The sequence below is a fragment of the Engystomops pustulosus genome, chromosome 1 (assembly GCF_040894005.1).
Source record: "Engystomops pustulosus chromosome 1, aEngPut4.maternal, whole genome shotgun sequence".
In the NCBI taxonomy this organism is placed as follows: Eukaryota; Metazoa; Chordata; class Amphibia; order Anura; family Leptodactylidae; genus Engystomops; species Engystomops pustulosus.
In genome coordinates, this window is record NC_092411.1 from 162612661 (window position 1) to 162639701 (window position 27041).

Below are 27041 nucleotides of genomic sequence, written 5' to 3' on the forward strand. Positions count from 1 at the left end.
GTTAGTTTCTCTGTCAAAGATGGTAAAAGAAGGTTCAAATTGAATAGCTGCTGTCAATGGCCATTCTAAGCTGAATGTGCCTGCTCTCGTCAGATCGCAGCAGCAATGCAGCTTAAGGCTTGGCAAGTACCAGCATGGGAGACTGGCTGGGAATCCCAAGTTTTGTTGACCTTATTGAACCTGAAAACTGTGATAGTTTCTCTATGAGATAGTAAAAGAAGGTAGAAATTAGGCAGCTGCTGTCATCGGCCATTCTAAGCTAAATGTGCCTGCTCTCGTCATATCACAGCAGCAATGCAGCTTAAGGCTTGGCAAGTACCAGCATGGGAGACTGGCTGGGAATCCCAAGTTACGTTGACCTTTTTGAACCTGAAAATTGTGTTAGTTTCTCTGTCAAAGATGGTAAAAGAAGGTTCAAATTGAACAGCTGCTGTCAATGGCCATTCTAAGCTGAATGTGCCTGCTCTCGTCAGATCGCAGCAGCAATGCAGCTTAAGGCTTGGCAAGTACCAGCATGGGAGACTGGCTGGGAATCCCAAGTTTTGTTGACCTTTTTGAACCTGAAAACTGTGTTAGTTTCTCTATGAGATAGTAAAAGAAGGTAGAAATTAGACAGCTGCTGTCATCGGCCATTCTAAGCTGAATGTGCCTGCTCTCGTCAGATCGCAGCAGCAATGCAGCTTAAGGCTTGGCAAGTACCAGCTGGGAGACTGGCTGGGAATCCCAAGTTCCGTTGTCCTTTTTGAACCTGAAAATTGTGTTAGTTTCTCTGTCAAAGATGGTAAAAGAAGGTTCAAATTGAACAGCTGCTGTCAACGGCCATTCTAAGCTGAATGTGCTTGCTCTCGTCAGATCGAAGCAGCAATGCAGCTTAAGGCTTGGCAAGTACCAGCATGGGAGACTGGCTGGGAATCCCATGTTCCGTTGACTTTTTTGAACCTGAAAATTGTGTTAGTTTCTCTGTCAAAGATGGTAAAAGAACGTTCAAATTGAACAGCTGCTGTCAACGGCCATTCTAATTTGAATGTGCCTGCTGTCGTCAGATCGCAGCAGCAATGCAGCTTAAGGCTTGGCAAGTACCAGCATTTGGAGACTGGCTGGGAATCCCAAGTTCCGTTGACCTTTTTGAACCTGAAAATTGTGTTAGTTTCTCTATGAGATAGTAGAAGAAGGTAGAAATGAGGCAGCTGCTGTCAATAGCCATTCTAAGCTGAATGTTCCTGCGCTCGTCAGATCGCAGCAGCAATGCAGCTTAAGGCTTGGCAAGTACCAGCATGGCAGACTGGCTGGGAATCCCAAGTTCCGTTGACCTTTTTGAACCGGAAAATTGTGTTAGTTTCTCTGTCAAAGATGGTAAAAGAAGGTTCAAATTGAACAGCTGCTGCCAACAGCCGTTCTAAGCTGAATGTGCTTGCTCTCGTCAGATCGCAGCAGCAATGCAGCTTAAGGCTTGGCAAGTACCAGCATGGGAGACTGGCTGGGAATCCCAAGTTACGTTGACCTTTTTGAACCTGAAAATTGTGTTAGTTTCTCTGTCAAAGATGGTAAAAGAATGTTCAAATAGAACAGCTGCTGTCAACGGCCATTCTAATCTGAATGTGCCTGCTGTCGTCAGATCGCAGCAGCAATGCAGCTTAAGGCTTGGCAAGTACCAGCATTTGGAGACTGGCTGGGAATCCCAAGTTCCGTTGACCTTTTTCAACCTGAAAATTGTGTTAGTTTCTCTATGAGATAGTAAAAGAAGGTAGAAATGAGGCAGCTGCTGTCAATGGCCATTCTAAGCTGAATGTGCCTGTGCTCGTCAGATCGCAGCAGCAATGCAGCTTAAGGCTTGGCAAGTACCAGCATGGCAGATTGGCTGGGAATCCCAAGTTCCGTTGACCTTTTTGAACCTGAAAATTGTGTTAGTTTCTCTGTCAAAGATGGTAAAAGAACGTTCAAATTGAACAGCTGCTGTCAACGGCCATTCTAAGCTGAATGTGCCTGCTGTCGTCAGATCGCAGCAGCAATGCAGCTTAAGGCTTGGCAAGTACCAGCATTTGGAGACTGGCTGGGAATCCCAAGTTTCGTTGACCTTTTTCAACCTGAAAATTGTGTTAGTTTCTCTATGAGATAGTAAAAGAAGGTAGAAATGAGGCAGCTGCTGTCAATGGCCATTCTAAGCTGAATGTGCCTGCGCTCGTCAGATCGCAGCAGCAATGCAGCTTAAGGCTTGGCAAGTACCAGCATGGGAGACTGGCTGGGAATCCCAAGTTCCGTTGACCTTTTTGAACCTGAAAATTGTGTTAGTTTCTCTGTCAAAGATGGTAAAAGAAGGTTCAAATTGAACAGCTGCTGTCAACGGCCATTCTAAGCTGAATGTGCTTGCTCTCGTCAGAACGCAGCAGCAATGCAGCTTAAGGCTTGGCAAGTACCAGCGTGGGAGACTGGCTGGGAATCCCAAGTTCCGTTGACCTTTTAAAATCTGAAAATTGTGTTAGTTTCTCTGTCAAAGATGGTAAAAGAAGGTTCAAATTGAACAGCTGCAGTCAACGGCCATTCTAATCTGAATGTGCCTGCTGTCGTCAGATCGCAGCAGCAATGCAGCTTAAGGCTTGGCAAGTACCAGCATTGGGAGACTGGCTGGGAATCCCAAGTTCTGTTGACCTTTTTGAACCTGAAAATTGTGTTAGTTTCTCTATGAGATAGTAAAAGAAGGTAGAAATTAGGCAGCTGCTGTCTTCGGCCACTCTAAGCTGAATGTGCCTGCTGTCGTCAGATCGCAGCAGCAATGCAGCTTAAGGCTTGGCAAGTACCAGCATGGGAGACTGGCTGGGAATCCCAAGTTCCATTGACCATTTTGAACCTAAAAACTGTGTTAGTTTCTCTATGAGATAGTAAAAGAAGGTAGAAATTAGACAGCTGCTGTCATCGGCCATTCTAAGCTGAATGTGCCTGCTCTCGTCAGATCGCAGCAGCAATGCAGCTTAAGGCTTGGCAAGTACCAGCATGGGAGATTGGCTGGGAATCCCAAGTTCCATTGAACATTTTGAACCTGAAAACTGTGTTAGTTTCTCTATGAGATAGTAAAAGAAGGTAGAAATTAGACAGCTGCTGTCAACGGCCATTCTAAGCTGAATGTGCTTGCTCTCGCCAGATCGCAGCAGCAATGCAGCTTAAGGCATGGCAAGTACCAGCATGGGAGACTGGCAGGGAATCCCAAGTTCCGTTGACCTTTATGAACCTGAAAATTGTGTTAGTTTCTCTGTCAAAGATGGTAAAAGAAGGTTCAAATTGAACAGCTACTGTCAACGGCCATTCTAAGCTGAATGTGCTTGCTCTCGTCAGATCGCAGCAGCAATGCAGCTTAAGGCTTGGCAAGTACCAGCATGGGAGACTGGCTGGGAATCCCAACTTCCATTGACCATTTTGAACCTGAAAACTGTGTTAGTTTCTCTATGAGATAGTAAAAGAAGGTAGAAATTAGGTAGCTGCTGTCTTCGGCCATTCTAAGCTGAATGTGCCTGCTCTCGTCAGATTGCAGCAGCAATGCATCTTAAGGCTTGGCAAGTACCAGCATGGGAGACTGGCTGGGAATCCCAACTTCCATTGACCATTTTGAACCTGAAAACTGTGTTAGTTTCTCTATGAGATAGTAAAAGAAGGTAGAAATTAGACAGCTGCTGTCTTCGGCCATTCTAAGCTGAATGTTCCTGCTCTCGTCAGATCGCAGCAGCAATGCAGCTTAAGGCTTGGCAAGTACCAGCATGGGAGACTGGCTGGGAATCCCAAGTTCCGTTGACCTTTTTGAACCTGAAAATTGTGTTAATTTCTCTGTCAAAGATGGTAAAAGAAGGTTCAAATTGAACAGCTGCTGTCAACGGCCATTCTAAGCTGAATGTGCTTGCTGTCTTCAGATCGCAGCAGCAATGCAACTTAAGGCTTGGCAAGTACCAGCATGGGAGACTGGCTGGGAATCCCAAGTTCTGTTGACCTTATTAAACCTGAAAACTGTGATAGTTTCTCTATGAGATAGTAAAAGAAATTAGAATTTAGGCAGCTGCTGTCATCGGCCATTCTAAGCTGAATGTGCCTGCTCTTGTCATATCACAGCAGCAATGCAGCTAAAGGCTTGGCAAGTACCAGCATGGCAGACTGTCTGGTAATCCCATGTTCCGTTGACCTTTTTGAACCTGAAAACTGTGTTTGTTTCTCTATGAGATAGTAAAAGAAGGTAGAAATTAGACAGCTGCTGTCAACGGCCATTCTAATCTGAATGTGCCTGCTGTCGTCAGATCGCAGCAGCAATGCAGCTTAAGGCTTGGCAAGTACCAGCATTTGGAGACTGGCTGGGAATCCCAAGTTCCGTTGACCTTTTTCAACCTGAAAATTGTGTTAGTTTCTCTATGAGATAGTAGAAGAAGGTAGAAATGAGGCAGCTGCTGTCAATAGCCATTCTAAGCTGAATGTGCCTGCGCTCGTCAGATCGCAGCAGCAATGCAGCTTAAGGCTTGGCAAGTACCAGCATGGCAGACTGGCTGGGAATCCCAAGTTCCGTTGACCTTTTTGAACCTGAAAATTGTGTTAGTTTCTCTGTCAAAGATGGTAAAAGAAGGTTCAAATTGAACAGCTGCTGTCAACGGCCATTCTAATCTGAATGTGCCTGCTGTCGTCAGATCGCAGCAGCAATGCAGCTTAAGGCTTGGCAAGTACCAGCATTTGGAGACTGGCTGGGAATCCCAAGTTCCGTTGACCTTTTTCAACCTGAAAATTGTGTTAGTTTCTCTATGAGATAGTAGAAGAAGGTAGAAATGAGGCAGCTGCTGTCAATAGCCATTCTAAGCTGAATGTGCCTGCGCTCGTCAGATCGCAGCAGCAATGCAGCTTAAGGCTTGGCAAGTACCAGCATGGCAGACTGGCTGGGAATCCCAAGTTCCGTTGACCTTTTTGAACCTGAAAATTGTGTTAGTTTCTCTGTCAAAGATGGTAAAAGAAGGTTCAAATTGAACAGCTGCTGTCAACGGCCATTCTAATCTGAATGTGCCTGCTGTCGTCAGATCGCAGCAGCAATGCAGCTTAAGGCTTGGCAAGTACCAGCATTTGGAGACTGGCTGGGAATCCCAAGTTCCGTTGACCTTTTTCAACCTGAAAATTGTGTTAGTTTCTCTATGAGATAGTAAAAGAAGGTAGAAATGAGGCAGCTGCTGTCAATGGCCATTCTAAGCTGAATGTGCCTGTGCTCGTCAGATCGCAGCAGCAATGCAGCTTAAGGCTTGGCAAGTACCAGCATGGCAGATTGGCTGGGAATACCAAGTTCCGTTGACCTCTTTGAACCTGAAAATTCTGTTAGTTTCTCTGTCAAAGATGGTAAAAGAACGTTCAAATTGAACAGCTGCTGTCAACGGCCATTCTAATCTGAATGTGCCTGCTGTCGTCAGATCGCAGCAGCAATGCAGCTTAAGGCTTGGCAAGTACCAGCATTTGGAGACTGGCTGGTAATCCCAAGTTCCGTTGAGCTTTTTCAACCTGAAAATTGTGTTAGTTTCTCTATGAGATAGTAAAAGAAGGTAGAAATGAGGCAGCTGCTGTCAATGGCCATTCTAAGCTGAATGTGCCTGCGCTCGTCAGATCGCAGCAGCAATGCAGCTTAAGGCTTGGCAAGTACCAGCATGGCAGACTGGCTGGGAATCCTAAGTTCCGTTGACCTTTTTGAACCTGAAAATTGTGTTAGTTTCTCTGTCAAAGATGGTAAAAGAAGGTTCAAATTGAACAGCTGCTGTCAACGGCCATTCTAAGCTGAATGTGCTTGCTCTCGTCTGATCGCAGCAGCAATGCAGCTTAAGGCTTGGCAATTACCAGCATGGGAGACGGGCTGGGAATCCCAAGTTCCGTTGATCTTTTTGAACCTGAAAACTGTGTTAGTTTCTCTGTCAAAGATGGTAAAAGAAGGTTCAAATTGAACAGCTTCTGTCAACGGCCATTCTAAGCTGAATGTGCCTGCTGTCGTCAGATCGCAGCAGCAATGCAGCTTAAGGCTTGGCAAGTACCAGCATGGGAGACTGGCTGGGAATCCCAAGTTCCGTTGACCTTTTTGAACCTGAAAATTGTGTTAATTTCTCTGTCAAAGATGGTAAAAGAAGGTTCAAATTGAACAGCTGCTGTCAACGGCCATTCTAAGCTGAATGTGCTTGCTGTCTTCAGATCGCAGCAGCAATGCAACTTAAGGCTTGGCAAGTACCAGCATGGGAGACTGGCTGGGAATCCCAAGTTCTGTTGACCTTATTAAACCTGAAAACTGTGATAGTTTCTCTATGAGATAGTAAAAGAAATTAGAATTTAGGCAGCTGCTGTCATCGGCCATTCTAAGCTGAATGTGCCTGCTCTTGTCATATCACAGCAGCAATGCAGCTAAAGGCTTGGCAAGTACCAGCATGGCAGACTGTCTGGTAATCCCATGTTCCGTTGACCTTTTTGAACCTGAAAACTGTGTTTGTTTCTCTATGAGATAGTAAAAGAAGGTAGAAATTAGACAGCTGCTGTCAACGGCCATTCTAATCTGAATGTGCCTGCTGTCGTCAGATCGCAGCAGCAATGCAGCTTAAGGCTTGGCAAGTACCAGCATTTGGAGACTGGCTGGGAATCCCAAGTTCCGTTGACCTTTTTCAACCTGAAAATTGTGTTAGTTTCTCTATGAGATAGTAGAAGAAGGTAGAAATGAGGCAGCTGCTGTCAATAGCCATTCTAAGCTGAATGTGCCTGCGCTCGTCAGATCGCAGCAGCAATGCAGCTTAAGGCTTGGCAAGTACCAGCATGGCAGACTGGCTGGGAATCCCAAGTTCCGTTGACCTTTTTGAACCTGAAAATTGTGTTAGTTTCTCTGTCAAAGATGGTAAAAGAAGGTTCAAATTGAACAGCTGCTGTCAACGGCCATTCTAATCTGAATGTGCCTGCTGTCGTCAGATCGCAGCAGCAATGCAGCTTAAGGCTTGGCAAGTACCAGCATTTGGAGACTGGCTGGGAATCCCAAGTTCCGTTGACCTTTTTCAACCTGAAAATTGTGTTAGTTTCTCTATGAGATAGTAAAAGAAGGTAGAAATGAGGCAGCTGCTGTCAATGGCCATTCTAAGCTGAATGTGCCTGTGCTCGTCAGATCGCAGCAGCAATGCAGCTTAAGGCTTGGCAAGTACCAGCATGGCAGATTGGCTGGGAATACCAAGTTCCGTTGACCTCTTTGAACCTGAAAATTCTGTTAGTTTCTCTGTCAAAGATGGTAAAAGAACGTTCAAATTGAACAGCTGCTGTCAACGGCCATTCTAATCTGAATGTGCCTGCTGTCGTCAGATCGCAGCAGCAATGCAGCTTAAGGCTTGGCAAGTACCAGCATTTGGAGACTGGCTGGTAATCCCAAGTTCCGTTGAGCTTTTTCAACCTGAAAATTGTGTTAGTTTCTCTATGAGATAGTAAAAGAAGGTAGAAATGAGGCAGCTGCTGTCAATGGCCATTCTAAGCTGAATGTGCCTGCGCTCGTCAGATCGCAGCAGCAATGCAGCTTAAGGCTTGGCAAGTACCAGCATGGCAGACTGGCTGGGAATCCTAAGTTCCGTTGACCTTTTTGAACCTGAAAATTGTGTTAGTTTCTCTGTCAAAGATGGTAAAAGAAGGTTCAAATTGAACAGCTGCTGTCAACGGCCATTCTAAGCTGAATGTGCTTGCTCTCGTCTGATCGCAGCAGCAATGCAGCTTAAGGCTTGGCAATTACCAGCATGGGAGACGGGCTGGGAATCCCAAGTTCCGTTGATCTTTTTGAACCTGAAAACTGTGTTAGTTTCTCTGTCAAAGATGGTAAAAGAAGGTTCAAATTGAACAGCTTCTGTCAACGGCCATTCTAAGCTGAATGTGCCTGCTGTCGTCAGATCGCAGCAGCAATGCAGCTTAAGGCTTGGCAAGTACCAGCATGGGAGACTGGCTGGGAATCCCAAGTTCCGTTGACCTTTTTGAACCTGAAAATTGTGTTAATTTCTCTGTCAAAGATGGTAAAAGAAGGTTCAAATTGAACAGCTGCTGTCAACGGCCATTCTAAGCTGAATGTGCTTGCTGTCTTCAGATCGCAGCAGCAATGCAACTTAAGGCTTGGCAAGTACCAGCATGGGAGACTGGCTGGGAATCCCAAGTTCTGTTGACCTTATTAAACCTGAAAACTGTGATAGTTTCTCTATGAGATAGTAAAAGAAATTAGAATTTAGGCAGCTGCTGTCATCGGCCATTCTAAGCTGAATGTGCCTGCTCTTGTCATATCACAGCAGCAATGCAGCTAAAGGCTTGGCAAGTACCAGCATGGCAGACTGTCTGGTAATCCCATGTTCCGTTGACCTTTTTGAACCTGAAAACTGTGTTTGTTTCTCTATGAGATAGTAAAAGAAGGTAGAAATTAGACAGCTGCTGTCAACGGCCATTCTAATCTGAATGTGCCTGCTGTCGTCAGATCGCAGCAGCAATGCAGCTTAAGGCTTGGCAAGTACCAGCATTTGGAGACTGGCTGGGAATCCCAAGTTCCGTTGACCTTTTTCAACCTGAAAATTGTGTTAGTTTCTCTATGAGATAGTAGAAGAAGGTAGAAATGAGGCAGCTGCTGTCAATAGCCATTCTAAGCTGAATGTGCCTGCGCTCGTCAGATCGCAGCAGCAATGCAGCTTAAGGCTTGGCAAGTACCAGCATGGCAGACTGGCTGGGAATCCCAAGTTCCGTTGACCTTTTTGAACCTGAAAATTGTGTTAGTTTCTCTGTCAAAGATGGTAAAAGAAGGTTCAAATTGAACAGCTGCTGTCAACGGCCATTCTAATCTGAATGTGCCTGCTGTCGTCAGATCGCAGCAGCAATGCAGCTTAAGGCTTGGCAAGTACCAGCATTTGGAGACTGGCTGGGAATCCCAAGTTCCGTTGACCTTTTTCAACCTGAAAATTGTGTTAGTTTCTCTATGAGATAGTAAAAGAAGGTAGAAATGAGGCAGCTGCTGTCAATGGCCATTCTAAGCTGAATGTGCCTGTGCTCGTCAGATCGCAGCAGCAATGCAGCTTAAGGCTTGGCAAGTACCAGCATGGCAGATTGGCTGGGAATACCAAGTTCCGTTGACCTCTTTGAACCTGAAAATTCTGTTAGTTTCTCTGTCAAAGATGGTAAAAGAACGTTCAAATTGAACAGCTGCTGTCAACGGCCATTCTAATCTGAATGTGCCTGCTGTCGTCAGATCGCAGCAGCAATGCAGCTTAAGGCTTGGCAAGTACCAGCATTTGGAGACTGGCTGGTAATCCCAAGTTCCGTTGAGCTTTTTCAACCTGAAAATTGTGTTAGTTTCTCTATGAGATAGTAAAAGAAGGTAGAAATGAGGCAGCTGCTGTCAATGGCCATTCTAAGCTGAATGTGCCTGCGCTCGTCAGATCGCAGCAGCAATGCAGCTTAAGGCTTGGCAAGTACCAGCATGGGAGACTGGCTGGGAATCCCAAGTTCCGTTGACCTTTTTGAACCTGAAAATTGTGTTAGTTTCTCTGTCAAAGATGGTAAAAGAAGGTTCAAATTGAACAGCTGCTGTCAATGGCCATTCTAAGCTGAATGTGCCTGCTCTCGTCAGATCGCAGCAGCAATGCAGCTTAAGGCTTGGCAAGTACCAGCATGGGAGACTGGCTGGGAATCCCAAGTTCCATTGACCTTTTTGAACCTGAAAATTGTGTTAGTTTCTCTGTCAAAGATGGTAAAAGAAGGTTCAAATTGAACAGCTGCTGTCTTCGGCCATTCTAAGCTGAATGTGCTTGCTCTCGTCAGATCGCAGCAGCAATGCAGCTTAAGGCTTGGCAAGTACCAGCATGGGAGACTGGCTGGGAATCCCAAGTTTTGTTGACCTTTTTGAACCTGAAAACTGTGATAGTTTCTCTATGAGATAGTAAAAGAAGGTAGAAATTAGGCAGCTGCTGTCATCGGCCATTCTAAGCTGAATGTGCCTGCTCTCGTCATATCACAGCAGCAATGCAGCTAAAGGCTTGGCTTGTACCAGCATGGCAGACTGGCTGGTAATCCCATGTTCCGTTGACCTTTTTGAACCTGAAAACTGTGTTAGTTTCTCTATGAAACTGTAAAAGAAGGTAGAAATTAGACAGCTGCTGTCATCGGCCATTCTAAGCTGAATGTGCCTGCTCTCGTCAGATCGCAGCAGCAATGCAGCTTAAGGCTTGGAAAGTACCAGCTGGGAGACTGGCTGGGAATCCCAAGTTCAGTTGTCCTTTTTGAACCTGAAAATTGTGTTAGTTTCTCTGTCAAAGATGGTAAAAGAAGGTTCAAATTGAACAGCTGCTGTCAACGGCCAATCTAGCTGAATGTGCTTGCTCTCGTCAGATCGCAGCAGCAATGCAGCTTAAGGCTTGGCAAGTACCAGCATGGGAGACTGGCTGGGAATCCCATGTTCCGTTGACTTTTTTGAACCTGAAAATTGTGTTAGTTTCTCTGTCAAAGATGGTAAAAGAACGTTCAAATTGAACAGCTGCTGTCAACGGCCATTCTAATTTGAATGTGCCTGCTGTCGTCATATCGCAGCAGCAATGCAGCTTAAGGCTTGGCAAGTACCAGCATTTGGAGACTGGCTGGGAATCCCAAGTTCCGTTGACCTTTTTGAACCTGAAAATTGTGTTAGTTTCTCTATGAGATAGTAGAAGAAGGTAGAAATGAGGCAGCTGCTGTCAATAGCCATTCTAAGCTGAATGTGCCTGCACTCATCAGATCGCAGCAGCAATGCAGCTTAAGGCTTGGCAAGTACCAGCATGGCAGACTGGCTGGGAATCCCAAGTTCCGTTGACCTTTTTGAACCTGAAAATTGTGTTAGTTTCTCTGTCAAAGATGGTAAAAGAAGGTTCAAATTGAACAGCTGCTGTCAATGGCCATTCTAAGCTGAATGTGCCTGCTCTCGTCAGATCGCAGCAGCAATGCAGCTTAAGGCTTGGCAAGTACCAGCATGGGAGACTGGCTGGGAATCCCAAGTTTTGTTGACCTTATTGAACCTGAAAACTGTGATAGTTTCTCTATGAGATAGTAAAAGAAGGTAGAAATTAGGCAGCTGCTGTCATCGGCCATTCTAAGCTAAATGTGCCTGCTCTTGTCATATCACAGCAGCAATGCAGCTTAAGGCTTGGCAAGTACCAGCATGGGAGACTGGCTGGGAATCCCAAGTTACGTTGACCTTTTTGAACCTGAAAATTGTGTTAGTTTCTCTGTCAAAGATGGTAAAAGAAGGTTCAAATTGAACAGCTGCTGTCAATGGCCATTCTAAGCTGAATGTGCCTGCTCTCGTCAGATCGCAGCAGCAATGCAGCTTAAGGCTTGGCAAGTACCAGCATGGGAGACTGGCTGGGAATCCCAAGTTTTGTTGACCTTTTTGAACCTGAAAACTGTGTTAGTTTCTCAATGAGATTGTAAAAGAAGGTAGAAATTAGACAGCTGCTGTCATCGGCCATTCTAAGCTGAATGTGCCTGCTCTCGTCAGATCGCAGCAGCAATGCAGCTTAAGGCTTGGCAAGTACCAGCTGGGAGACTGGCTGGGAATCCCAAGTTCCGTTGTCCTTTTTGAACCTGAAAATTGTGTTAGTTTCTCTGTCAAAGATGGTAAAAGAAGGTTCAAATTGAACAGCTGCTGTCAACGGCCATTCTAAGCTGAATGTGCTTGCTCTCGTCAGATCGCAGCAGCAATGCAGCTTAAGGCTTGGCAAGTACCAGCATGGGAGACTGGCTGGGAATCCCATGTTCCGTTGACTTTTTTGAACCTGAAAATTGTGTTAGTTTCTCTGTCAAAGATGGTAAAAGAACGTTCAAATTGAACAGCTGCTGTCAACGGCCATTCTAATTTGAATGTGCCTGCTGTCGTCAGATCGCAGCAGCAATGCAGCTTAAGGCTTGGCAAGTACCAGCATTTGGAGACTGGCTGGGAATCCCAAGTTCCGTTGACCTTTTTGAACCTGAAAATTGTGTTAGTTTCTCTATGAGATAGTAGAAGAAGGTAGAAATGAGGCAGCTGCTGTCAATAGCCATTCTAAGCTGAATGTTCCTGCGCTCGTCAGATCGCAGCAGCAATGCAGCTTAAGGCTTGGCAAGTACCAGCATGGCAGACTGGCTGGGAATCCCAAGTTCCGTTGACCTTTTTGAACCGGAAAATTGTGTTAGTTTCTCTGTCAAAGATGGTAAAAGAAGGTTCAAATTGAACAGCTGCTGCCAACAGCCGTTCTAAGCTGAATGTGCTTGCTCTCGTCAGATCGCAGCAGCAATGCAGCTTAAGGCTTGGCAAGTACCAGCATGGGAGACTGGCTGGGAATCCCAAGTTCCGTTGACCTTTTTGAACCTGAAAATTGTGTTAGTTTCTCTGTCAAAGATGGTAAAAGAATGTTCAAATAGAACAGCTGCTGTCAACGGCCATTCTAATCTGAATGTGCCTGCTGTCGTCAGATCGCAGCAGCAATGCAGCTTAAGGCTTGGCAAGTACCAGCATTTGGAGACTGGCTGGGAATCCCAAGTTCCGTTGACCTTTTTCAACCTGAAAATTGTGTTAGTTTCTCTATGAGATAGTAAAAGAAGGTAGAAATGAGGCAGCTGCTGTCAATGGCCATTCTAAGCTGAATGTGCCTGTGCTCGTCAGATCGCAGCAGCAATGCAGCTTAAGGCTTGGCAAGTACCAGCATGGCAGATTGGCTGGGAATCCCAAGTTCCGTTGACCTTTTTGAACCTGAAAATTCTGTTAGTTTCTCTGTCAAAGATGGTAAAAGAACGTTCAAATTGAACAGCTGCTGTCAACGGCCATTCTAAGCTGAATGTGCCTGCTGTCGTCAGATCGCAGCAGCAATGCAGCTTAAGGCTTGGCAAGTACCAGCATTTGGAGACTGGCTGGGAATCCCAAGTTTCGTTGACCTTTTTCAACCTGAAAATTGTGTTAGTTTCTCTATGAGATAGTAAAAGAAGGTAGAAATGAGGCAGCTGCTGTCAATGGCCATTCTAAGCTGAATGTGCCTGCGCTCGTCAGATCGCAGCAGCAATGCAGCTTAAGGCTTGGCAAGTACCAGCATGGGAGACTGGCTGGGAATCCCAAGTTCCGTTGACCTTTTTGAACCTGAAAATTGTGTTAGTTTCTCTGTCAAAGATGGTAAAAGAAGGTTCAAATTGAACAGCTGCTGTCAACGGCCATTCTAAGCTGAATGTGCTTGCTCTCGTCAGAACGCAGCAGCAATGCAGCTTAAGGCTTGGCAAGTACCAGCGTGGGAGACTGGCTGGGAATCCCAAGTTCCGTTGACCTTTTAAAATCTGAAAATTGTGTTAGTTTCTCTGTCAAAGATGGTAAAAGAAGGTTCAAATTGAACAGCTGCAGTCAACGGCCATTCTAATCTGAATGTGCCTGCTGTCGTCAGATCGCAGCAGCAATGCAGCTTAAGGCTTGGCAAGTACCAGCATTGGGAGACTGGCTGGGAATCCCAAGTTCTGTTGACCTTTTTGAACCTGAAAATTGTGTTAGTTTCTCTATGAGATAGTAAAAGAAGGTAGAAATTAGGCAGCTGCTGTCTTCGGCCACTCTAAGCTGAATGTGCCTGCTGTCGTCAGATCGCAGCAGCAATGCAGCTTAAGGCTTGGCAAGTACCAGCATGGGAGACTGGCTGGGAATCCCAAGTTCCATTGACCATTTTGAACCTAAAAACTGTGTTAGTTTCTCTATGAGATAGTAAAAGAAGGTAGAAATTAGACAGCTGCTGTCATCGGCCATTCTAAGCTGAATGTGCCTGCTCTCGTCAGATCGCAGCAGCAATGCAGCTTAAGGCTTGGCAAGTACCAGCATGGGAGACTGGCTGGGAATCCCAATTTCCATTGAACATTTTGAACCTGAAAACTGTGTTAGTTTCTCTATGAGATAGTAAAAGAAGGTAGAAATTAGACAGCTGCTGTCAACGGCCATTCTAAGCTGAATGTGCTTGCTCTCGCCAGATCGCAGCAGCAATGCAGCTTAAGGCTTGGCAAGTACCAGCATGGGAGACTGGCAGGGAATCCCAAGTTCCGTTGACCTTTTAGAACCTGAAAATTGTGTTAGTTTCTCTGTCAAAGATGGTAAAAGAAGGTTCAAATTGAACAGCTACTGTCAACGGCCATTCTAAGCTGAATGTGCTTGCTCTCGTCAGATCGCAGCAGCAATGCAGCTTAAGGCTTGGCAAGTACCAGCATGGGAGACTGGCTGGAATCCCAACTTCCATTGACCATTTTGAACCTGAAAACTGTGTTAGTTTCTCTATGAGATAGTAAAAGAAGGTAGAAATTAGGTAGCTGCTGTCTTCGGCCATTCTAAGCTGAATGTGCCTGCTCTCGTCAGATTGCAGCAGCAATGCATCTTAAGGCTTGGCAAGTACCAGCATGGGAGACTGGCTGGGAATCCCAACTTCCATTGACCATTTTGAACCTGAAAACTGTGTTAGTTTCTCTATGAGATAGTAAAAGAAGGTAGAAATTAGACAGCTGCTGTCTTCGGCCATTCTAAGCTGAATGTTCCTGCTCTCGTCAGATCGCAGCAGCAATGCAACTTAAGGCTTGGCAAGTACCAGCATGGGAGTCTGGCTGGGAATCCCAAGTTCCGTTGACCTTTTTGAACCTGAAAATTGTGTTAGTTTCTCTGTCAAAGATGGTAAAAGAAGGTTCAAATTGAACAGCTGCTGTCAACGGCCATTCTAAGCTGAATGTGCTTGCTCTCGTCAGATCGCAGCAGCAATGCAGCTTAAGGCTTGGCAAGTACCAGCATGGGAGACTGGCTGGGAATCCCAAGTTCCGTTGACCTTTTTGAACCTGAAAATGTATTAGTTTCTCTGTCACAGACGGTAAAAGAAGGTTCAAATTGAACAGCTGCTGTCAATGGCCAGTCTAAGCTGAATGTGCCTGCTCTCATCAGATCGCAGCAGCAATGCAGCTTAAGTCTTTGCAAGTACCAGCATGGGAGACTGGCTGGGAATCCCAAGTTCCGTTGACCTTATTGAACCTGAAAACTGTGTTAGTTTCTCTATGAGATAGTAAAAGAAGGTAGAAATTAGGCAGCTGCTGTCATCGGCCATTCTAAGCTGAATGTGCCTGCTCTCGTCATATCACAGCAGCAATGCAGCTAAAGGCTTGGCAAGTACCAGCATGGCAGACAGGCTGGTAATCCCATGTTCCGTTGACCTTTTTAAACCTGAAAACTGTGTTAGTTTCTCTATGAGATAGTAAAAGAAGGTAGAAATTAGACAGCTGCTGTCATCGGCCATTCTAAGCTGAATGTGCCTGCTCTCGTCAGATCGCAGCAGCAATGCAGCTTAAGAATTGGCAAGTACCAGCATGGGAGACTGGCTGGGAATCCCAAGTTCCGTTGACCTTTTTGAACCTGAAAATTGTGTTAGTTTCTCTGTCAAAGATGGTAAAAGAAGGTTCAAATTGAACAGCTGCTGTCATCAGCCATTCTAAGCTGAATGTGCTTGCTCTCGGCAGATCGCAGCAGCAATGCAGCTTAAGGCTTGGCAAGTACCAGCATGGGAGACTGGCTGGGAATCCCAAGTTCCGTTGACCTTTTTAAACCTGAAAATTGTGTTAGTTTCTCTATGAGATAGTGAAAGAAGGTAGAAATTAGGCTGCTGCTGTCATCGGCCATTCTAAGCTGAATGTGCTTGCTCTCGTCAGATCACAGCAGCAATGCAGCTTAAGGCTTGGCAAGTACCAGCATGGGAGACTGGCTGGGAATCCCAAGTTCCGTTGACCTTTTTGAACCTGAAAATTGTGTTAGTTTCTCTGTCAAAGATGCTAAAAGATGGTTCAAATTGAACAGCTGCTGTCAATGGCTATTCTAAGCTGAATGTGCTTGCTCTCGTCAGATCGCAGCAGCAATGCAGCTTAAGGCTTGGCAAGTACCAGCATGGGAGACTGGCTGGGAATCCCAAGTTCCGTTGACCTTTTTGAACTTGAAAACTATGTTAGTTTCTCTATGAGATAGTAAAAGAAGGTAGAAATTAGACAGCTGCTGTCGTCGGCCATTCTAAGCTGAATGTGCATGCTCTCATCAGATCGCAGCAGCAATGCAGCTTAAGGCTTGGCAAGTACCAGCATGGGAGACTGGCTGGGAATCCCAAGTTCTGTTGACATTTTTGAACCTGAAAACTGTGTTAGTTTCTTTATGAGATAGTAAAAGAAGGTAGAAATTCGGCAGCTGCTGTCATCGGCCATTCTAAGCTGAATGTGCCTGCTCTCGTCAGATCGCAGTAGCAATGCAGCTTAAGGCTTGGCAAATACCAGCATGGGAGACTGGCTGGGAATCCCAAGTTCCGTTGACCTTTTTGAACCTGAAAATTGTGTTAGTTTCTCTGTCAAAGATGGTAAAAGAAGGTTCAAATTGAAAAGCTGCTGTCATCAGCCATTCTAAGCTGAATGTGCTTGCTCTCGGCAGATCGCAGCAGCAATGCAGCTTAAGGCTTGGCAAGTACCAGCATGGGAGACTGGCTGGGAATCCCAAGTTCCGTTGACCTTTTTGAACCTGAAATTTGTGTTAGTTTCTCTGTCAAAGATGGTAAAAGAAGGTTCAAATTGAACAGCTGCTGTCAACGGCCATTTTAAGCTGAATGTGCTTGCTCTCGTCAGATCGCAGCAGCAATGCAGCTTAAGGCTTGGCAAGTACCAGCATTTGGAGACTGGCTGGGAATCCCAAGTTCCGTTGACCTTTTTCAACCTGAAAATTGTGTTAGTGTCTCTATGAGATAGTAAAAGAAGGTAGAAATGAGGCAGCTGCTGTCAATGGCCATTCTAAGCTGAATGTGCCTGCGCTCGTCAGATCGCAGCAGCAATGCAGCTTAAGGCTTGGCAAGTACCAGCATGGCAGACTGGCTAGGAATCCCAAGTTCCGTTGACCTTATTGAACCTATAAATTGTGTTAGTTTCTCTGTCAAAGATGGTAAAAGAAGGTTCAAATTGAACAGCTGCTGTCAACGGCCATTCTAAGCTGAATGTGCTTGCTCTCGTCAGATCGCAGCATCAATGCAGCTTAAGGCTAGGCAAGTACCAGCATTTGGAGACTGGCTGGGAATGCCAAGTTCCGTTGACCTTTTTCAACCTGAAAATTGTGTTAGTTTCTCTAGGAGACGGTAAAAGAAGGTAGAAATGAGGCAGCTGCTGTCAATGGCCATTCTAAGCTGAATGTGCCTGCGCTCGTCAGATCGCAGCAGCAATGCAGCTTAAGGCTTGGCAAGTACCAGCATGGCAGACTGGCTGGGAATCCTAAGTTCCGTTGACCTTTTTGAACCTGAAAATTGTGTTAGTTTCTCTGTCAAAGATGGTAAAAGAAGGTTCAAATTGAACAGCTGCTGTCAACGGCCATTCTAAGCTGAATGTGCTTGCTCTCGTCTGATCGCAGCAGCAATGCAGCTTAAGGCTTGGCAATTACCAGCATGGGAGACTGGCTGGGAATCCCAAGTTCCGTTGATCTTTTTGAACCTGAAAACTGTGTTAGTTTCTCTGTCAAAGATGGTAAAAGAAGGTTCAAATTGAACAGCTTCTGTCAACGGCCATTCTAAGCTGAATGTGCCTGCTGTCGTCAGATCGCAGCAGCAATGCAGCTTAAGGCTTGGCAAGTACCAGCATGGGAGACTGGCTGGGAATCCCAAGTTCCGTTGACCTTTTTGAACCTGAAAATTGTGTTAATTTCTCTGTCAAAGATGGTAAAAGAAGGTTCAAATTGAACAGCTGCTGTCAACGGCCATTCTAAGCTGAATGTGCTTGCTGTCTTCAGATCGCAGCAGCAATGCAACTTAAGGCTTGGCAAGTACCAGCATGGGAGACTGGCTGGGAATCCCAAGTTCTGTTGACCTTATTAAACCTGAAAACTGTGATAGTTTCTCTATGAGATAGTAAAAGAAATTAGAATTTAGGCAGCTGCTGTCATCGGCCATTCTAAGCTGAATGTGCCTGCTCTTGTCATATCACAGCAGCAATGCAGCTAAAGGCTTGGCAAGTACCAGCATGGCAGACTGTCTGGTAATCCCATGTTCCGTTGACCTTTTTGAACCTGAAAACTGTGTTTGTTTCTCTATGAGATAGTAAAAGAAGGTAGAAATTAGACAGCTGCTGTCAACGGCCATTCAAATCTGAATGTGCCTGCTGTCGTCAGATCGCAGCAGCAATGCAGCTTAAGGCTTGGCAAGTACCAGCATTTGGAGACTGGCTGGGAATCCCAAGTTCCGTTGACCTTTTTCAACCTGAAAATTGTGTTAGTTTCTCTATGAGATAGTAGAAGAAGGTAGAAATGAGGCAGCTGCTGTCAATAGCCATTCTAAGCTGAATGTGCCTGCGCTCGTCAGATCGCAGCAGCAATGCAGCTTAAGGCTTGGCAAGTACCAGCATGGCAGACTGGCTGGGAATCCCAAGTTCCGTTGACCTTTTTGAACCTGAAAATTGTGTTAGTTTCTCTGTCAAAGATGGTAAAAGAAGGTTCAAATTGAACAGCTGCTGTCAACGGCCATTCTAATCTGAATGTGCCTGCTGTCGTCAGATCGCAGCAGCAATGCAGCTTAAGGCTTGGCAAGTACCAGCATTTGGAGACTGGCTGGGAATCCCAAGTTCCGTTGACCTTTTTCAACCTGAAAATTGTGTTAGTTTCTCTATGAGATAGTAAAAGAAGGTAGAAATGAGGCAGCTGCTGTCAATGGCCATTCTAAGCTGAATGTGCCTGTGCTCGTCAGATCGCAGCAGCAATGCAGCTTAAGGCTTGGCAAGTACCAGCATGGCAGATTGGCTGGGAATACCAAGTTCCGTTGACCTCTTTGAACCTGAAAATTCTGTTAGTTTCTCTGTCAAAGATGGTAAAAGAACGTTCAAATTGAACAGCTGCTGTCAACGGCCATTCTAATCTGAATGTGCCTGCTGTCGTCAGATCGCAGCAGCAATGCAGCTTAAGGCTTGGCAAGTACCAGCATTTGGAGACTGGCTGGTAATCCCAAGTTCTGTTGACCTTATTAAACCTGAAAACTGTGATAGTTTCTCTATGAGATAGTAAAAGAAATTAGAATTTAGGCAGCTGCTGTCATCGGCCATTCTAAGCTGAATGTGCCTGCTCTTGTCATATCACAGCAGCAATGCAGCTAAAGGCTTGGCAAGTACCAGCATGGCAGACTGTCTGGTAATCCCATGTTCCGTTGACCTTTTTGAACCTGAAAACTGTGTTTGTTTCTCTATGAGATAGTAAAAGAAGGTAGAAATTAGACAGCTGCTGTCAACGGCCATTCAAATCTGAATGTGCCTGCTGTCGTCAGATCGCAGCAGCAATGCAGCTTAAGGCTTGGCAAGTACCAGCATTTGGAGACTGGCTGGGAATCCCAAGTTCCGTTGACCTTTTTCAACCTGAAAATTGTGTTAGTTTCTCTATGAGATAGTAGAAGAAGGTAGAAATGAGGCAGCTGCTGTCAATAGCCATTCTAAGCTGAATGTGCCTGCGCTCGTCAGATCGCAGCAGCAATGCAGCTTAAGGCTTGGCAAGTACCAGCATGGCAGACTGGCTGGGAATCCCAAGTTCCGTTGACCTTTTTGAACCTGAAAATTGTGTTAGTTTCTCTGTCAAAGATGGTAAAAGAAGGTTCAAATTGAACAGCTGCTGTCAACGGCCATTCTAATCTGAATGTGCCTGCTGTCGTCAGATCGCAGCAGCAATGCAGCTTAAGGCTTGGCAAGTACCAGCATTTGGAGACTGGCTGGGAATCCCAAGTTCCGTTGACCTTTTTCAACCAGAAAATTGTGTTAGTTTCTCTATGAGATAGTAAAAGAAGGTAGAAATGAGGCAGCTGCTGTCAATGGCCATTCTAAGCTGAATGTGCCTGTGCTCGTCAGATCGCAGCAGCAATGCAGCTTAAGGCTTGGCAAGTACCAGCATGGCAGATTGGCTGGGAATACCAAGTTCCGTTGACCTCTTTGAACCTGAAAATTCTGTTAGTTTCTCTGTCAAAGATGGTAAAAGAACGTTCAAATTGAACAGCTGCTGTCAACGGCCATTCTAATCTGAATGTGCCTGCTGTCGTCAGATCGCAGCAGCAATGCAGCTTAAGGCTTGGCAAGTACCAGCATTTGGAGACTGGCTGGTAATCCCAAGTTCCGTTGAGCTTTTTCAACCTGAAAATTGTGTTAGTTTCTCTATGAGATAGTAAAAGAAGGTAGAAATGAGGCAGCTGCTGTCAATGGCCATTCTAAGCTGAATGTGCCTGCGCTCGTCAGATCGCAGCAGCAATGCAGCTTAAGGCTTGGCAAGTACCAGCATGGGAGACTGGCTGGGAATCCCAAGTTCCGTTGACCTTTTTGAACCTGAAAATTGTGTTAGTTTCTCTGTCAAAGATGGTAAAAGAAGGTTCAAATTGAACAGCTGCTGTCAATGGCCATTCTAAGCTGAATGTGCCTGCTCTCGTCAGATCGCAGCAGCAATGCAGCTTAAGGCTTGGCAAGTACCAGCATGGGAGACTGGCTGGGAATCCCAAGTTCCATTGACCTTTTTGAACCTGAAAATTGTGTTAGTTTCTCTGTCAAAGATGGTAAAAGAAGGTTCAAATTGAACAGCTGCTGTCAATGGCCATTCTAAGCTGAATGTGCTTGCTCTCGTCAGATCGCAGCAGCAATGCAGCTTAAGGCTTGGCAAGTACCAGCATGGGAGACTGGCTGGGAATCCCAAGTTTTGTTGACCTTTTTGATCCTGAAAACTGTGATAGTTTCTCTATGAGATAGTAAAAGAAGGTAGAAATTAGGCAGCTGCTGTCATCGGCCATTCTAAGCTGAATGTGCCTGCTCTCGTCATATCACAGCAGCAATGCAGCTAAAGGCTTGGCTTGTACCAGCATGGCAGACTGGCTGGTAATCCCATGTTCCGTTGACCTTTTTGAACCTGAAAACTGTGTTAGTTTCTCTATGAGATTGTAAAAGAAGGTAGAAATTAGACAGCTGCTGTCATCGGCCATTCTAAGCTGAATGTGCCTGCTCTCGTCAGATCGCAGCAGCAATGCAGCTTAAGGCTTGGAAAGTACCAGCTGGGAGACTGGCTGGGAATCCCAAGTTCCGTTGTCCTTTTTGAACCTGAAAATTGTGTTAGTTTCTCTGTCAAAGATGGTAAAAGAAGGTTCAAATTGAACAGCTGCTGTCAACGGCCATTCTAAGCTGAATGTGCTTGCTCTCGTCAGATCGCAGCAGCAATGCAGCTTAAGGCTTGGCAAGTACCAGCATGGGAGACTGGCTGGGAATCCCATGTTCCGTTGACTTTTTTGAACCTGAAAATTGTGTTAGTTTCTCTGTCAAAGATGGTAAAAGAACGTTCAAATTGAACAGCTGCTGTCAACGGCCATTCTAATTTGAATGTGCCTGCTGTCGTCATATCGCAGCAGCAATGCAGCTTAAGGCTTGGCAAGTACCAGCATTTGGAGACTGGCTGGGAATCCCAAGTTCCGTTGACCTTTTTGAACCTGAAAATTGTGTTAGTTTCTCTATGAGATAGTAGAAGAAGGTAGAAATGAGGCAGCTGCTGTCAATAGCCATTCTAAGCTGAATGTGCCTGCACTCATCAGATCGCAGCAGCAATGCAGCTTAAGGCTTGGCAAGTACCAGCATGGCAGACTGGCTGGGAATCCCAAGTTCCGTTGACCTTTTTGAACCTGAAAATTGTGTTAGTTTCTCTGTCAAAGATGGTAAAAGAAGGTTCAAATTGAACAGCTGCTGCCAACGGCCGTTCTAAGCTGAATGTGCTTGCTCTCGTCAGATCGCAGCAGCAATGCAGTTTAAGGCTTGGCAAGTACCAGCATGGGAGACTGGCTGGGAATCCCAAGTTCCGTTGACCTTTTTGAACCTGAAAATTGTGTTAGTTTCTCTGTCAAAGATGGTAAAAGAAGGTTCAAATTGAACAGCTGCTGTCAACGGCCATTCTAAGCTGAATGTGCCTGCTCTCGTCAGATCGCAGCAGCAATGCAGCTTAAGGCTTGGCAAGTACCAGCATGGGAGACTGGCTGGGAATCCCAAGTTTTGTTGACCTTATTGAACCTGAAAACTGTGTTAGTTTCTCTATGAGATAGTAAAAGAAGGTAGAAATGAGGCAGCTGCTGTCAATGGCCATTCTAAGCTGAATGTGCCTGTGCTCGTCAGATCGCAGCAGCAATGCAGCTTAAGGCTTGGCAAGTACCAGCATGGCAGATTGGCTGGGAATCCCAAGTTCCGTTGACCTTTTTGAACCTGAAAATTCTGTTAGTTTCTCTGTCAAAGATGGTAAAAGAACGTTCAAATTGAACAGCTGCTGTCAACGGCCCTTCTAATCTGAATGTGCCTGCTGTAGTCAGATCGCAGCAGCAATGCAGCTTAAGGCTTGGCAAGTACCAGCATGGGAGACTGGCTGGGAATCCCAAGTTCCGTTGACCTTTTTGAACCTGAAAATTGTGTTAGTTTCTCTGTCAAAGATGGTAAAAGAAGGTTCAAATTGAACAGCTGCTGTCAACGGCCATTCTAAGCTGAATGTGCCTGCTCTCGTCAGATCGCAGCAGCAATGCAGCTTAAGGCTTGGCAAGTACCAGCATGGGAGACTGGCTGGGAATCCCAAGTTTTGTTGACCTTATTGAACCTGAAAACTGTGATAGTTTCTCTATGAGATAGTAAAAGAAGGTAGAAATTAGGCAGCTGCTGTCATCGGCCATTCTAAGCTGAATGTGCCTGCTCTCGTCATATCACAGCAGCAATGCAGCTAAAGGCTTGGCAAGTACCAGCATGGCAGACTGGCTGGTAATCCCATGTTCCGTTGACCTTTTTGAACCTGAAAACTGTGTTAGTTTCTCTATGAGATTGTAAAAGAAGGTAGAAATTAGACAGCTGCTGTCATCGGCCATTCTAAGCTGAATGTGCCTGCTCTCGTCAGATCGCAGCAGCAATGCAGCTTATGGCTTGGCAAGTACCAGCTGGGAGACTGGCTAGGAATCCCAAGTTCCGTTGTCCTTTTTGAACCTGAAAATTGTGTTAGTTTCTCTGTCAAAGATGGTAAAAGAAGGTTCAAATTGAACAGCTGCTGTCAACAGCCATTCTAAGCTGAATGTGCTAGCTCTCGTCAGATCGCAGCAGCAATGCAGCTTAAGGCTTGGCAAGTACCAGCATGGGAGACTGGCTGGGAATCCCATGTTCCGTTGACTTTTTTGAACCTGAAAATTGTGTTAGTTTCTCTGTCAAAGATGGTAAAAGAACGTTCAAATTGAACAGCTGCTGTCAACGGCCATTCTAATTTGAATGTGCCTGCTGTCGTCAGATCGCAGCAGCAATGCAGCTTAAGGCTTGGCAAGTACCAGCATTTGGAGACTGGCTGGGAATCCCAAGTTCCGTTGACCTTTTTGAACCTGAAAATTGTGTTAGTTTCTCTATGAGATAGTAGAAGAAGGTAGAAATGAGGCAGCTGCTGTCAATAGCCATTCTAAGCTGAATGTGCCTGCGCTCGTCAGATCGCAGCAGCAATGCAGCTTAAGGCTTGGCAAGTACCAGCATGGCAGACTGGCTGGGAATCCCAAGTTCCGTTGAACTTTTTGAACCTGAAAATTGTGTTAGTTTCTCTGTCAAAGATGGTAAAAGAAGGTTCAAATTGAACAGCTGTTGCCAACGGCCGTTCTAAGCTGAATGTGCTTGCTTTCGTCAGATCGCAGCAGCAATGCAGTTTAAGGCTTGGCAAGTACCAGCATGGGAGACTGGCTGGGAATCCCAAGTTCCGTTGACCTTTTTGAACCTGAAAATTGTGTTAGTTTCTCTGTCAAAGATGGTAAAAGAATGTTCAAATAGAACAGCTGCTGTCAACGGCCATTCTAATCTGAATGTGCCTGCTGTCGTCAGATCGCAGCAGCAATGCAGCTTAAGGCTTGGCAAGTACCAGCATTTGGAGACTGGCTGGGAATCCCAAGTTCCGTTGACCTTTTTCAACCTGAAAATTGTGTTAGTTTCTCTATGAGATAGTAAAAGAAGGTAGAAATGAGGCAGCTGCTGTCAATGGTCATTCTAAGCTGAATGTGCCTGTGCTCGTCAGATCGCAGCAGCAATGCAGCTTAAGGCTTGGCAAGTACCAGCATGGCAGATTGGCTGGGAATCCCAAGTTCCGTTGACCTTTTTGAACCTGAAAATTCTGTTAGTTTCTCTGTCAAAGATGGTAAAAGAACGTTCAAATTGAACAGCTGCTGTCAACGGCCATTCTAATCTGAATGTGCCTGCTGTCGTCAGATCGCAGCAGCAATGCAGCTTAAGGCTTGGCAAGTACCAGCTTTTGGAGACTGGCTGGGAATCCCAAGTTTCTTTGACATTTTTCAACCTGAAAATTGTGTTAGTTTCTCTATGAGATAGTAAAAGAAGGTAGAAATGAGGCAGCTGCTGTCAATGGCCATTCTAAGCTGAATGTGCCTGCGCTCGTCAGATCGCAGCAGCAATGCAGCTTAAGGCTTGGCAAGTACCAGCATGGGAGACTGGCTGGGAATCCCAAGTTCCGTTGACCTTTTTGAACCTGAAAATTGTGTTAGTTTCTCTGTCAAAGATGGTAGAAGAAGGTTCAAATTGAACAGCTGCTGTCAACGGCCATTCTAAGCTGAATGTGCTTGCTCTCGTCAGATCGCAGCAGCAATGCAGCTTAAGGCTTGGCAAGTACCAGCATGGGAGACTGGCTGGGAATCCCATGTTCCGTTGACTTTTTTGAACCTGAAAATTGTGTTAGTTTCTCTGTCAAAGATGGTAAAAGAACGTTCAAATTGAACAGCTGCTGTCAACGGCCATTCTAATTTGAATGTGCCTGCTGTCGTCAGATCGCAGCAGCAATGCAGCTTAAGGCTTGGCAAGTACCAGCATTTGGAGACTGGCTGGGAATCCCAAGTTCCGTTGACCTTTTTCAACCTGAAAATTGTGTTAGTTTCTCTATGAGATAGTAGAAGAAGGTAGAAATGAGGCAGCTGCTGTCAATAGCCATTCTAAGCTGAATGTGCCTGCGCTCGTCAGATCGCAGCAGCAATGCAGCTTAAGGCTTGGCAAGTACCAGCATGGCAGACTGGCTGGGAATCCCAAGTTCCGTTGACCTTTTTGAACCTGAAAATTGTGTTAGTTTCTCTGTCAAAGATGGTAAAAGAAGGTTCAAATTGAACAGCTGCTGCCAACGGCCGTTCTAAGCTGAATATGCTTGCTCTCGTTAGATCGCAGCAGCAATGCAGTTTAAGGCTTGGCAAGTACCAGCATGGGAGACTGGCTGGGAATCCCAAGTTCCGTTGACCTTTTTGAGCCTGAAAATTGTGTTAGTTTCTCTGTCAAAGATGGTAAAGGAATGTTCAAATAGAACAGCTGCTGTCAACGGCCATTCTAATCTGAATGTGCCTGCTGTCGTCAGATCGCAGCAGCAATGCAGCTTAAGGCTTGGCAAGTACCAGCATTTGGAGACTGGCTGGGAATCCCAAGTTCCGTTGACCTTTTTCAACCTGAAAATTGTGTTAGTTTCTCTATGAGATAGTAAAAGAAGGTAGAAATGAGGCAGATGCTGTCAATGGCCATTCTAAGCTGAATGTGCCTGTGCTCGTCAGATCGCAGCAGCAATGCAGCTTAAGGCTTGGCAAGTACCAGCATGGCAGATTGGCTGGGAATCCCAAGTTCTGTTGACCTTTTTGAACCTGAAAATTCTGTTAGTTTCTCTGTCAAAGATGGTAAAAGAACGTTCAAATTGAACAGCTGCTGTCAACGGCCATTCTAATCTGAATGTGCCTGCTGTCGTCAGATCGCAGCAGCAATGCAGCTTAAGGCTTGGCAAGTACCAGCATTTGGAGACTGGCTGGGAATCCCAAGTTTCGTTGACCTTTTTCAACCTGAAAATTGTGTTAGTTTCTCTATGAGATAGTGAAAGAAGGTAGAAATGAGGCAGCTGCTGTCAATGGCCATTCTAAGCTGAATGTGCCTGCGCTCGTCAGATCGCAGCAGCAATGCAGCTTAAGGCTTGGCAAGTACCAGCATGGGAGCCTGGCTGGGAATCCCAAGTTCTGTTGACCTTTTTGAACCTGAAAATTGTGTTAGTTTCTCTGTCAAAGATGGTAAAAGAAGGTTCAAATTGAACAGCTGCTAACAACGGCCATTCTAAGCTGAATGTGCTTGCTCTCGTCAGATCGTAGCAGCAATGCAGCTTAAGGCTTGGCAAGTACCAGCATGGGAGACTGGCTGGGAATCCCAAGTTCTGTTGACCTTTTTGAACCTGAAAATTGTGTTAGTTTCTCTGTCAAAGATGGTAAAAGAAGGTTCAAATTGAACAGCTGCTGTCAATGGCCATTCTAAGCTGAATGTGCCTGCTCTCATCAGATCGCAGCAGCAATGCAGCTTAAGGCTTGGCAAGTACCAGCATGGGAGACTGGCTGGGAATCCCAAGTTTTGTTGACCTTATTGAACCTGAAAACTGTGATAGTTTCTCTATTAGATAGTAAAAGAAGGTAGAAATTAGGCAGCTGCTGTCATCGGCCATTCTAAGCTGAATGTGCCTGCTCTCGTCATATCACAGCAGCAATGCAGCTAAAGGCTTGGCAAGTACCAGCATGGCAGACTGGCTGGTAATCCCATGTTCCGTTGACCTTTTTGAACCTGAAAACTGTGTTAGTTTCTCTATGAGATTGTAAAAGAAGGTAGAAATTAGACAGCTGCTGTCATCGGCCATTCTAAGCTGAATGTGCCTGCTCTCGTCAGATCGCAGCAGCAATGCAGCTTAAGGCTTGGCAAGTACCAGCTGGAGACTGGCTGAGAATCCCAAGTTCCGTTGTCCTTTTTGAACCTGAAAATTGTGTTAGTTTCTCTGTCAAAGATGGTAAAAGAAGGTTCAAATTGAACAGCTGCTGTCAACGGCCATTCTAAGCTGAATGTGCTTGCTCTCGTCAGATCGCAGCAGCAATGCAGCTTAAGGCTTGGCAAGTACCAGCATGGGAGACTGGCTGGGAATCCCATGTTCCGTTGACTTTTTTGAACCTGAAAATTGTGTTAGTTTCTCTGTCAAAGATGGTAAAAGAACG

The 27041-nt window shown here is 45.5% G+C and overlaps 32 pseudogenes; all 32 read left to right on the forward strand.

The window, feature by feature from the left end:
• The first annotated feature begins 52 nt into the window (after positions 1-52).
• Positions 53-171, forward strand: LOC140106799 (5S ribosomal RNA; annotated as a pseudogene).
• Positions 172-432: 261 nt separating this feature from the next.
• LOC140106803 (5S ribosomal RNA) lies at positions 433-551 on the forward strand (annotated as a pseudogene).
• Positions 552-2145: 1594 nt separating this feature from the next.
• Positions 2146-2264, forward strand: LOC140111203 (5S ribosomal RNA; annotated as a pseudogene).
• Positions 2265-2336: 72 nt separating this feature from the next.
• Positions 2337-2455, forward strand: LOC140097648 (5S ribosomal RNA; annotated as a pseudogene).
• Positions 2456-3664: 1209 nt separating this feature from the next.
• Positions 3665-3783, forward strand: LOC140109633 (5S ribosomal RNA; annotated as a pseudogene).
• Positions 3784-5948: 2165 nt separating this feature from the next.
• LOC140112894 (5S ribosomal RNA) lies at positions 5949-6067 on the forward strand (annotated as a pseudogene).
• Positions 6068-7851: 1784 nt separating this feature from the next.
• On the forward strand, positions 7852-7970 carry LOC140112895 (5S ribosomal RNA; annotated as a pseudogene).
• A 1402-nt stretch (positions 7971-9372) lies between these two features.
• On the forward strand, positions 9373-9491 carry LOC140111225 (5S ribosomal RNA; annotated as a pseudogene).
• Positions 9492-9563: 72 nt separating this feature from the next.
• LOC140098048 (5S ribosomal RNA) lies at positions 9564-9682 on the forward strand (annotated as a pseudogene).
• A 1211-nt stretch (positions 9683-10893) lies between these two features.
• On the forward strand, positions 10894-11012 carry LOC140106825 (5S ribosomal RNA; annotated as a pseudogene).
• Positions 11013-11273: 261 nt separating this feature from the next.
• LOC140106832 (5S ribosomal RNA) lies at positions 11274-11392 on the forward strand (annotated as a pseudogene).
• Positions 11393-11652: 260 nt separating this feature from the next.
• On the forward strand, positions 11653-11771 carry LOC140110679 (5S ribosomal RNA; annotated as a pseudogene).
• A 1215-nt stretch (positions 11772-12986) lies between these two features.
• Positions 12987-13105, forward strand: LOC140111236 (5S ribosomal RNA; annotated as a pseudogene).
• A 72-nt stretch (positions 13106-13177) lies between these two features.
• LOC140097660 (5S ribosomal RNA) lies at positions 13178-13296 on the forward strand (annotated as a pseudogene).
• A 640-nt stretch (positions 13297-13936) lies between these two features.
• LOC140113120 (5S ribosomal RNA) lies at positions 13937-14055 on the forward strand (annotated as a pseudogene).
• Positions 14056-14695: 640 nt separating this feature from the next.
• LOC140100176 (5S ribosomal RNA) lies at positions 14696-14814 on the forward strand (annotated as a pseudogene).
• Positions 14815-15643: 829 nt separating this feature from the next.
• Positions 15644-15762, forward strand: LOC140113346 (5S ribosomal RNA; annotated as a pseudogene).
• A 72-nt stretch (positions 15763-15834) lies between these two features.
• On the forward strand, positions 15835-15953 carry LOC140110021 (5S ribosomal RNA; annotated as a pseudogene).
• Positions 15954-16212: 259 nt separating this feature from the next.
• On the forward strand, positions 16213-16331 carry LOC140112859 (5S ribosomal RNA; annotated as a pseudogene).
• A 1025-nt stretch (positions 16332-17356) lies between these two features.
• LOC140113347 (5S ribosomal RNA) lies at positions 17357-17475 on the forward strand (annotated as a pseudogene).
• A 72-nt stretch (positions 17476-17547) lies between these two features.
• LOC140112897 (5S ribosomal RNA) lies at positions 17548-17666 on the forward strand (annotated as a pseudogene).
• A 2543-nt stretch (positions 17667-20209) lies between these two features.
• LOC140111214 (5S ribosomal RNA) lies at positions 20210-20328 on the forward strand (annotated as a pseudogene).
• A 72-nt stretch (positions 20329-20400) lies between these two features.
• LOC140098059 (5S ribosomal RNA) lies at positions 20401-20519 on the forward strand (annotated as a pseudogene).
• A 72-nt stretch (positions 20520-20591) lies between these two features.
• On the forward strand, positions 20592-20710 carry LOC140112714 (5S ribosomal RNA; annotated as a pseudogene).
• A 259-nt stretch (positions 20711-20969) lies between these two features.
• LOC140113366 (5S ribosomal RNA) lies at positions 20970-21087 on the forward strand (annotated as a pseudogene).
• A 72-nt stretch (positions 21088-21159) lies between these two features.
• LOC140110690 (5S ribosomal RNA) lies at positions 21160-21278 on the forward strand (annotated as a pseudogene).
• A 644-nt stretch (positions 21279-21922) lies between these two features.
• On the forward strand, positions 21923-22041 carry LOC140103555 (5S ribosomal RNA; annotated as a pseudogene).
• A 452-nt stretch (positions 22042-22493) lies between these two features.
• LOC140103560 (5S ribosomal RNA) lies at positions 22494-22612 on the forward strand (annotated as a pseudogene).
• Positions 22613-24395: 1783 nt separating this feature from the next.
• Positions 24396-24514, forward strand: LOC140111247 (5S ribosomal RNA; annotated as a pseudogene).
• A 72-nt stretch (positions 24515-24586) lies between these two features.
• LOC140110701 (5S ribosomal RNA) lies at positions 24587-24705 on the forward strand (annotated as a pseudogene).
• A 1597-nt stretch (positions 24706-26302) lies between these two features.
• Positions 26303-26421, forward strand: LOC140103932 (5S ribosomal RNA; annotated as a pseudogene).
• A 448-nt stretch (positions 26422-26869) lies between these two features.
• On the forward strand, positions 26870-26988 carry LOC140110713 (5S ribosomal RNA; annotated as a pseudogene).
• Positions 26989-27041: the final 53 nt, after the last annotated feature.